Source organism: Mustelus asterias, unplaced genomic scaffold (genome assembly GCF_964213995.1).
Source record: "Mustelus asterias unplaced genomic scaffold, sMusAst1.hap1.1 HAP1_SCAFFOLD_62, whole genome shotgun sequence".
Lineage (NCBI taxonomy): Eukaryota > Metazoa > Chordata > Chondrichthyes > Carcharhiniformes > Triakidae > Mustelus > Mustelus asterias.
Window position 1 is genome coordinate 109,597 of NW_027590127.1, and position 8,836 is coordinate 118,432.

The window sequence follows — 8,836 nt, forward strand, 5'->3', positions numbered from 1 at the left end:
TTGCTCTTTTACCTGAATGGAATAAAGACAAAAATATTAACAATGTATAAATACAAATCACTTTGCAGTTCCTTTTTTTGATTTAGAGTTTAAAGTTTATTTATTAGTGCCACAAGCAGGCTTACATTAACACTGCAATGAGGTCACTGTGACAATTCCGTCCTCACAACACTCCGACGCCTGTTCGGGTTACAGTGAGGGAAAATTTAGCCTGGCCAATGCACCTAACCAACACAACTTTCAGAATTTAGTTTGATTTATTACTGTCACATGTATTAGTATGCATGAAAATTATTGTTTCTTACACACTATACAGACAAGGCATACCGTTCATAGAGAAGGAAAGGAGAGGTTGCAGAATGTCGTGTTACTGTCATAGCTAGGGTGGAGAGAAATATCAGCTTAGTGCGAGGGAGGTCCATTCTGATGCCGCAGGGAAGAAGCTGTTCTGCAGTCGGTGAGTGCGTGCCCTCAGACGTTTGTCTCTTTTTCCTGATGGAAGAAGGTGGAAGAGAGAATGTCTGGGCTATGTGGGGTCCTTGATTATGCTGGCTGCATTTCCCGAGGCAGCGAGAAGTGTAGACAGAGTCAATGGATGGGAGGCTGGATTGAGTGATGGACTGGGCTTCATTCATAACTCTTTGTAGTTCTTGCGGTCTTGGGCAGAGCAGGAGCCATACCAAGCTGTGATACAACCAGAAAGAATGCTTTCTATGCTGCATCTGTAAAAGCTGGTGAGAGTTGGATCTGAAACTTCCTTCGCCTCCTGATGGGCTTTGTTAAGTGTAGCATAAGCATCGAGGGGCCAGGGTAGGTAGTTGTTGATTGGGACACCTGGAAACCTGCATCTCTCGACGCTTTCTATTTCGTTCCCGTTGATGTAGACAGGGGCATGTTCTCCTTTACACTTCCTGAAGTCGATGATGATCTCCTTCATTTTGTTGACATGGATGGAGAGATTATTTTTGCCGCACCAGTTCACCAGATTCTCGATCTCATTCCTGAGCTCTGTCTCGTCATTATTTGAGATCCGACCCCACTACGGTGGTATCGTCAGCAAACGTGAAAATGGAATTGGAGGGGAATTTGGCCGCACAGTCAGAGGTGTACAAGGAGTATCGTCGGGGGCTGAGAACACAGCCTTGTGGGGCACCGGTGTTGAGGATGATCGTGGAGGAGGTTTTGTTGCCTATCCTTACTGATTGTGGTCTGTGCGGTAGGAAGTTCAGTATCCAGTCGCAGAGGGAGTTGCCAAGGCCCATGCCACGGAGTTTGGAGAAGAGTTTCGTGGGAATAATAGCGTTGAAGGCTGAGCTGTAGTCAATAAATAGGAGTCTGACAAGGTGTCCTTGTTATCTCGCTGATCCAGGGTTGAGTGTAGGGCCAGGGAGATGGCGCCTTCTGTAGACTTGTTGCAGCGAGAGGCAAACTGTAATGGATCCAAGCAGTTCGGGAGCATGGAATTGATTCGTGCCCCGACTAACCTTTCAAAGCACTTCATAATGATGGATGTCAGAGCCACCGGCCGAGAGACATGAAGGAAAAGACACATTGAGAAAGATTCTACCCAGAGCGAGGAGCAGATACAAAAGTGAAATTGAATTCAAATTGTAGCTTTTAGAGAGAGAAAATTGGTCTCTCGATTAGCTGCACAGATGCGGTGGGTCAATCCCTGTGTTGTCCATGCTATTATGCGATTATGCATCTGCTGAATGGGGAAATGTGGGCTTCCATTCTCCCATCGCGACCAACAGCTTTTCTGGATGGTTCGGTCAGGAGAATCGCGTCGTCGGCCTTTTTCCGAAGTTTGCGCATGTACCAGGAACGCATCCGTGTCTCCCAGAGCCGGAGAACAGTCGGAGTCCAGACCTCGCTGGGATGACAGGTAAGTCATTTCAATCTTTTTAGGTGTATTTTAAATATGTTTTGCATTATGCCGGGCCCGATAGTATCTCCCACCCCCACAGGAGCAAAGCATTCCGGCATTTTTCCGACTGGCTTCCCACGTTCGGATAACTATCGGGAGAACCTGCTGGAGTGAATGGGGCAATCGGGGTCCAGCCCAGGTGTCAGGCACCGGGGTGGGGGGGTGGGGGGGCTGGTGTCCCCTGGGCATGGGCACCCTGGCAGTGCCGGCCTGTCCCCCCTTGTACTGTTCAAGGGGAAAAGTGTCCAGGCCCAGGGCGCGCCTTGGCACTGCCCACCGTGCATGAGGCATGTCCAAGGGGGCGGGGGCCTATTGTGGGCACGGCCTCGGGGCGATCGGTAGGGGTGGGGGTCCCGCTGCCTCTCTGCATGGGGGACCTTGTGGACTGCAGGGATACCAGCAATGGTCAGCCGGGGGGACGGAGGGGTCTGCCCCCCGGGAGGGGTCTAAACCTAGTGGGGGGTTATCGGAGGGGGGGGGGTGGTGTCTGGCAGGGTGAGTGGGTTGATGGGATCGACACTGCTGGGGGGAGGGAGTGGTGCGCTGGACATCGGGACGCTCCAGGATGGGTGGGGGTCAGGGCTGGAACTGGAATTAACTAGGAGATTCATTTGGTTGCATCCAGAGTTGAGAGGGTTGCCTTATGAGGAGTGACTGCGCAGACTGGGGCTATACTCATTGGAATTCAGAAGAATGAGGGGCAGATCTAATAGAAACATATAAGACTATGAAGGGAATAATAAGATAGAGGCAGGGAAGTGGTTTCTCCTGGTGGGTTAAACGAGAACTAGGGGCATGGCCTCAAAAAAAGGGGAAGCAGATTTAGGACTACGTTGAGGAGGAACTTCTTCACACAAAGGTTGTGAATCTGTGGAATTCCCTGCTCAGTGAAGCAGTTGAAGCTACCTCATTGAATGCTTTTAAGGCAAGGATAGAGTAATTTTAGGACAGTAACGGAATTAAGGGTTATGGTGAGCGGGTGGGTAAGTGATGCTAAGTCCACGAATATATTCGCCATGATCTTATTGAATGTCAGAGCAGGCTCGAGGAGCCAGATGGCCCACTCCTGCTCCTAGTTCTTATGTTCTTATGAATTGCTTTGGGGGCCGCGATTGGGCCGTGGGGGGTCTGAAGGGGAAGGACTGCAGTGGTCCCAGGCTGGCCAGTGATGGAGCTGACCAGCAAACAGGGAGATTGACAGATCGGGGCCACTGTGCATGCGCAGTGTTCCAGAGCTGTCAGACTCTGACGCGAATAGTCCCTGACCTCCTTGGTTTTTAATGAGATTCACGACTGGGATCTCTGCAGTGCACAGAGTGGGGAGATTCAGGTCTCAAGCTGCACTGAAAAATCATTTGTGATCTGGACAGATTTTCCCAGCAATTGAGCACTTTTGGGAGATTTCCAGTTTCAAAATGTTAAGGACACACAGCTCAGAAAATGTAAAGCAGGTGGCAAGAGAACCTGAAGTGGAATGCAAGTGATTATAGAATCGATACAGTGCAGAAGGAGGCAATTGGGCCCATCAAACTGCACCGACAACAGTCCCACTCAGGCCCTATGCCTGTAACCACGTGTTTTTACTCTGTTAATCCCCCGAGACGCAGGGGCAATTTACCCAACCTGCACATATTTGATATTAAGGGACAATTTAGCATGGCCAATCCTCCAATCCTCCTAACCTGCTCATCTTTGGACAGTAAGGGGCAATTTAGCACAGCCAATACACCTGACCGACACATCTTTGGGCACGAAGGGACAATTTAGCATGGCCAATCCCCCTAACCTGCTCATCTTTGGACACTAAGGGGTAATTAAGCACGACCAGTCCACCTAACCTGCATATCTTTGGACACTAAGAGACAACTTAGCATGGCCAATCCACTCAACCTGCACATCTTTTGGCACTGAGGGACAATTTAGCATGGTCAATTCACCTAACCCGCACATCTTTGGACTGTGGGAGGAAACTGGATCACCCGGAGGAAACCCACGCAGACACGGGCAGAATGCGCAGACTCCGCACAGACAGTGACTCAGGGACGGAATTGAACCCGGGTCCTTGGTGCTGTGAGGCAGCAATGTTTACCACTGTGCCACCGTGCCGCCCAAATATATACAAATTGTTTATGCAACATCAGCTGTGAAAGAAATAGGGAGAAAATAGAAAATAGTTGGAGGAGGAGGCCCTTCGAAACTGCTCTGCCATTCAATGTGATCATTGCTGATCATGCACATTCGGTATGCCACTCCTGGGTTCTCTCCATACCCCTTTATCCCTTTGGCCACAAGGGCCACGTGCAGCTCCCTCTTGAACATTTCTAATGAACTGGCCCCAACTGTTTTCTGTGGTAGAGAATTCCACAGGTTCACAACTCTCTGAGTGAAGAAGTTCATCCTTATCTCAGTCCTGAATGGCTTATACCTTATTCTTAGATTGCAATCGCTAGTTCTGGACTGCGCTAACTGTATTCCAGTTAATAGAATCCTAACCGACTTAATCTCTCCTCATATGACAAACCTGCCATCCCAAGAATCAGCGTGGTAAACCTTCGCTGGAACTTAAGAGGGAAATTAGAAGAGGGAAATTAAAAGAGCAAGAAGGGGTCATGAGAAGGCCTTGGCAGACCGGATAGCGTGACATGAAACCAAGATCCCGCTTGTGCGGATCTTGGCTATCAGTTTCTGCTCGGCGAATCTGCTTTGTCTCTTAAAAACAAACACTTCCTCTCCACGCATGCTCACTGACAGCTTCACACACGCCAGCTCCACACACAACCATCTCAGCTCCCCCTACTGCTTGCTTTTCAAATCACACCCACCGTCCACCTCAAATCTCACACGCTTTTATTTACACTGACTTACCAACATCTACCTGCGCATTCACAGCATCACTTACACGCCACATCCAGCCCATTCCCGCCTACCCGTCTGCACCAGCTCTCCCAGCACCTCCTGCTGCTATTCTCCTGTCTTCTCCTCTGCTGCTGCTGCTGCACATTCCTTCTTTCAAATCACCAACTCCTTCAATGCCTCCCTCTCGTACATGAACTGCCCTCCCAGGCCGATTAATGTGTATTCCCCTGCCGTAAAAAGTGAACGGTCATCTTCCGATCCAGGGTCCGCTCCGTGGAGCTGGATGAAATATGCTCGCGTTTCTTCTTCCAAAAGGTGCACAGAGAGGCCTCTGTGATCAGAAGCCTGAAGGAAGAAGAAAGCTCTGTAAAGTCATCGCAGACTGACATTCTGAGGATCTGAAAATCCTTCTCCGCCGGACTATATGACCTAAAGCCGACAGACAGCACGACCTCCCAGTCTTTCCTGTCGTCTATCACGGCGGTCTTACACGACGGCGAGCGGGAGAGCCTCGACATACCGGTAGCTCTGGATGAACTGACAAAGGCCGTCGAGTCCTTTCAGAAGGCTAAAACTCCATGAAGCAACGGCTCACTGGCTGATATTTACTCGGCGTTGTGGGACTTAACAGGCCCGGACATGCTGGAAGTATACGAGAGTTTGCTTCTGGAAGGCAGCATGTCAGAATCAATGAGAAAGTGTAAGGGAAATTGTACTGGATATTGTATGAGTTTAGTATGAAATTCAGATTCACTTGTAAGGGAAATTGTACTGGATATTGTATGAGTTTAGTATGGAATTCAGATTCATAGGTTTTAGTGAAATAATAAAGCAGATTTAGATAAGTAGTGAAAATGGGTATATAACCTAAAATAACTTCGTGTGACCTAATATAATCAAGTGTAGTCGATATGATCAAAGTGGAGAAACTAGAGAAGTAATATAGCAATCACTAATTAAGGAAAGCAGACAATAGTCACTTAAGAAAACAAGGAAGACTGCTCGGTGGTTCAACTTAATAGTGGACCATAAATCAGCAGGGGGGATGTCTTTTCTTCTAAACACATTCGCCTTAGCCTACAAAACCACGATTATTGTACAAACAGAAAAGTTCAGATAAGAGCAAGAGTTATAACCACCATGGTTTAAGAGACAACGAGATATAACAGGGAGCGACCGATTGCAAAGAAAACAGATAAAGGGTCAACTAAAAATAATGGTGGCCAAAGAAAGATAGGGCTGTAGGGTAAGATAACAACCAAGGACAGGCTGTAAAAGGGAGAGGAGGATCTTGAAATATGAGGCTGAAATGTACATAAAAGACTGTAAGCCCAAGGGCTCTTTGGAGTGTTCCGGACGTTCCCGACTTTATCTCTTGTGCTGAGAAATAAAGTCTATTGCTTGGAAGATCGCTGCTCAGACTCTCTGTTTTAATTGATGTGAATAAATTGTCGTCCTGGGGAACCACGACAAAATGCATCATCACCCTCAGCCACAAGTAGAAGGGGGAAAGGGAAGGAATGAAAAATCGGCGAGCCGTTTCACTATTGAATGTGGATTAAAACATTTTAGAACTCTCAGCCGAAGTTGATTATCGCCAACCGGGTCAAGTCTGCTCTGGAATTGGTGATCCATCCTGATCAAACCTGTGCTGTACCTGGCAGGAAGAGCTCCGATTGCCTCGCGCTACTCAGGGATGCGATCGCCTAGGTGCAGGACAGGCAGGTGGACGCCTGCCTCATCGGCCTAGACCAGGAGAAGGCGTTTGACAGAATATCGCACACCTACATGATGGATGTGCTCTCCAAAATGGGCTTTAGGGAGGGAATCTGCAATTGGATCCAACTGCTCTACACAGACATCAGTAGCGCAGTTTCAATCAACGGGTGGGAATCAGATAGGTTTCGGATCAGGTCTGGAGTCAGGCAGGGCTGCCGTCTCTCCTCCATCCTTTTTGTGTGTTGCATTGACCCCTTTGCCGAGGCCCTCAGAATCGATCCAGGCATCAAACGAGTTGCAATCCCAGGCAGCGGAGGTCAAAGCCTCCCTGTACATGGATGACGTCGCTGTCTTCTGCTCAGACCCGTCATCTGTTCCAAGTCTGTGAGCAGTTCGAACTGGCCTCAGCAGCCAAAGTCAATTGGGGCCAGAGTGAAGACATGTTCTTCGGGAACTGGGCTGGCCGATCCTGTGTCCCCTTCACCGTCAGGGCAGATTACCTTAAGATGCTGGGATATGGTTTGGACCGGTGGGGGTGTGCGCCAATACTGGGAAGAGTGTATCGCCAAAGTAAGGTAAAAACTGGGCACGTGGGATCAACGCGCCCTCTCTATCACCGGCAAAAACCTAGTCATCCGCTGTGAGGTACTCTCTGTTTCGTTATATGTAGCGCAGGTGGGGCCAATTCCCTAATCCTGCGCTGCAGCAGTCACCCGGGCCACCTTCAAACTTATCTGGAGATCTAGCATGGATCGTGTCCAAAGGGAAACGATGCATAAATCTCCAGAGAATAGAGGGAAAAATGTTCCCAACGTCGCCCTCATCCTGATGGCCACCTGTGTGTGTGGCTACATCAAACTGTGGCTAGATCCTTGGTACGCTAACAGCAAGTGCCGCTACTTTTTGAGGTTCTACTTGTCCCAAGTGTTGCAGAAGATGGGTCTGGCCACACTGCCGCGTAATGCTCTGAGCAGTTGGACAGTACCGCAGCACCTATCCTTTGTGGATAAATTCTTCCAGAAACACAACTTTGACTACATGGCGATCAAGCAGTGGTCAGCGCGTAATATCCTCGAGGCACTGAGGGAAAAGGAGATGGTGAATCCTGTCTGATGGTTCCCTGAGCAGACTGTCAGTATCATCTGGCAGAACACCTCATCATCAGAACATTCATACAAGCACCAATACCTGGCTTGGTTGGTGGTGAGAAGGGCATTTCCCGTCCGACTCTTCATGCACACCCGAGGTCTCAACACCACGGCACGCTACCCTGGAAGCGGCTGCGGGGGCGATGAGACGGTCGCACACCTCCTTGTGAAATGTGCCTTTGTCATGGACGTCTGGAGTGAGCTGCAGTGGCATTTGTCGAGGTTCATCCCAAGCGGCTCTGTGACAGAGGACTCTGTTTTCTACGTGTTGTTTCCAGGGAGGCACACCGAGACAACTATCAACTGCTGCTGGAGGGTCATCAACTCGGTGAAGCATGTTCTTTGGTCCGAAACTTGCTGATCTGCCAGTGCAAAGATTTGTCCTCAACCGAGTGTTGCACACTGGCACATTCCAAGGTACAGTACTACGTGCTGAGGGACATTCTCAAGCTCGGGGCAGCCACCACAAAGGCACAATGGGGAAAAGCCACCGTTTAAAGCCCTTTAACCAAGGCAGACCGAGGGGACAAACTGCAAAAAAAAACCCTCGGACTGCGTAACTGTGTGCAACACTGTAAACACAGCACACAGTGAAATGTGAGAAATGTATATCGTTTGTTGAAAAACTGAACTGCAATGTATGTAATATCATGGAACTGAGCACTGTAAAATATGGAAGTTAAGGAAATTGTAAATATGACTGTTTTTGCACTATCTGTAACGATTGAAAATGTCGTTTCTGTAATGGCTTATTTCAGAGTATTTATGAAAAAAGTACATTTTTGTAATAAAAATAGCTGTTCTGATCAGTTTAATATCTGATACGTCCCTTGTCTGGGGACCATATATTAATTTGATTTTTGGAGCAGGGAGAATAGAGCAGGGGCATGCTCCGTCCACTGCACGTATCGGCCCCGTATTGCAGTGTCTCCGGGAACGGTGCACCACCCCCTTTGTGGGGACATTCTCAAACTTGAAAAACAGATCTCACACAACTCACTCTACTTTCTCTCTTTCCAAAACAAACACTTCCTCACCACTCATGCTCACTGGCAGACACACAGACACACACACACAGACACACACACACAGACACACACATATAGGCACACACACACCGTTTTTCCTGCGCCTTTCGCTTCAGTTTAGCGGGCCCAGATCCGCCCTTGCTCCATTGGAGTTGTCC

At 48.7% G+C, this 8,836-nt stretch overlaps 1 non-coding gene across 1 annotated transcript; it reads left to right on the plus strand.

Moving 5' to 3' along the window:
- Positions 1-8,418: 8,418 nt before the first annotated feature.
- Positions 8,419-8,600, plus strand: LOC144483314 (U2 spliceosomal RNA). The gene has a single exon (XR_013495988.1). It is a non-coding gene; the product is annotated as a U2 spliceosomal RNA (small nuclear RNA).
- The last annotated feature ends 236 nt before the right edge of the window (positions 8,601-8,836 follow it).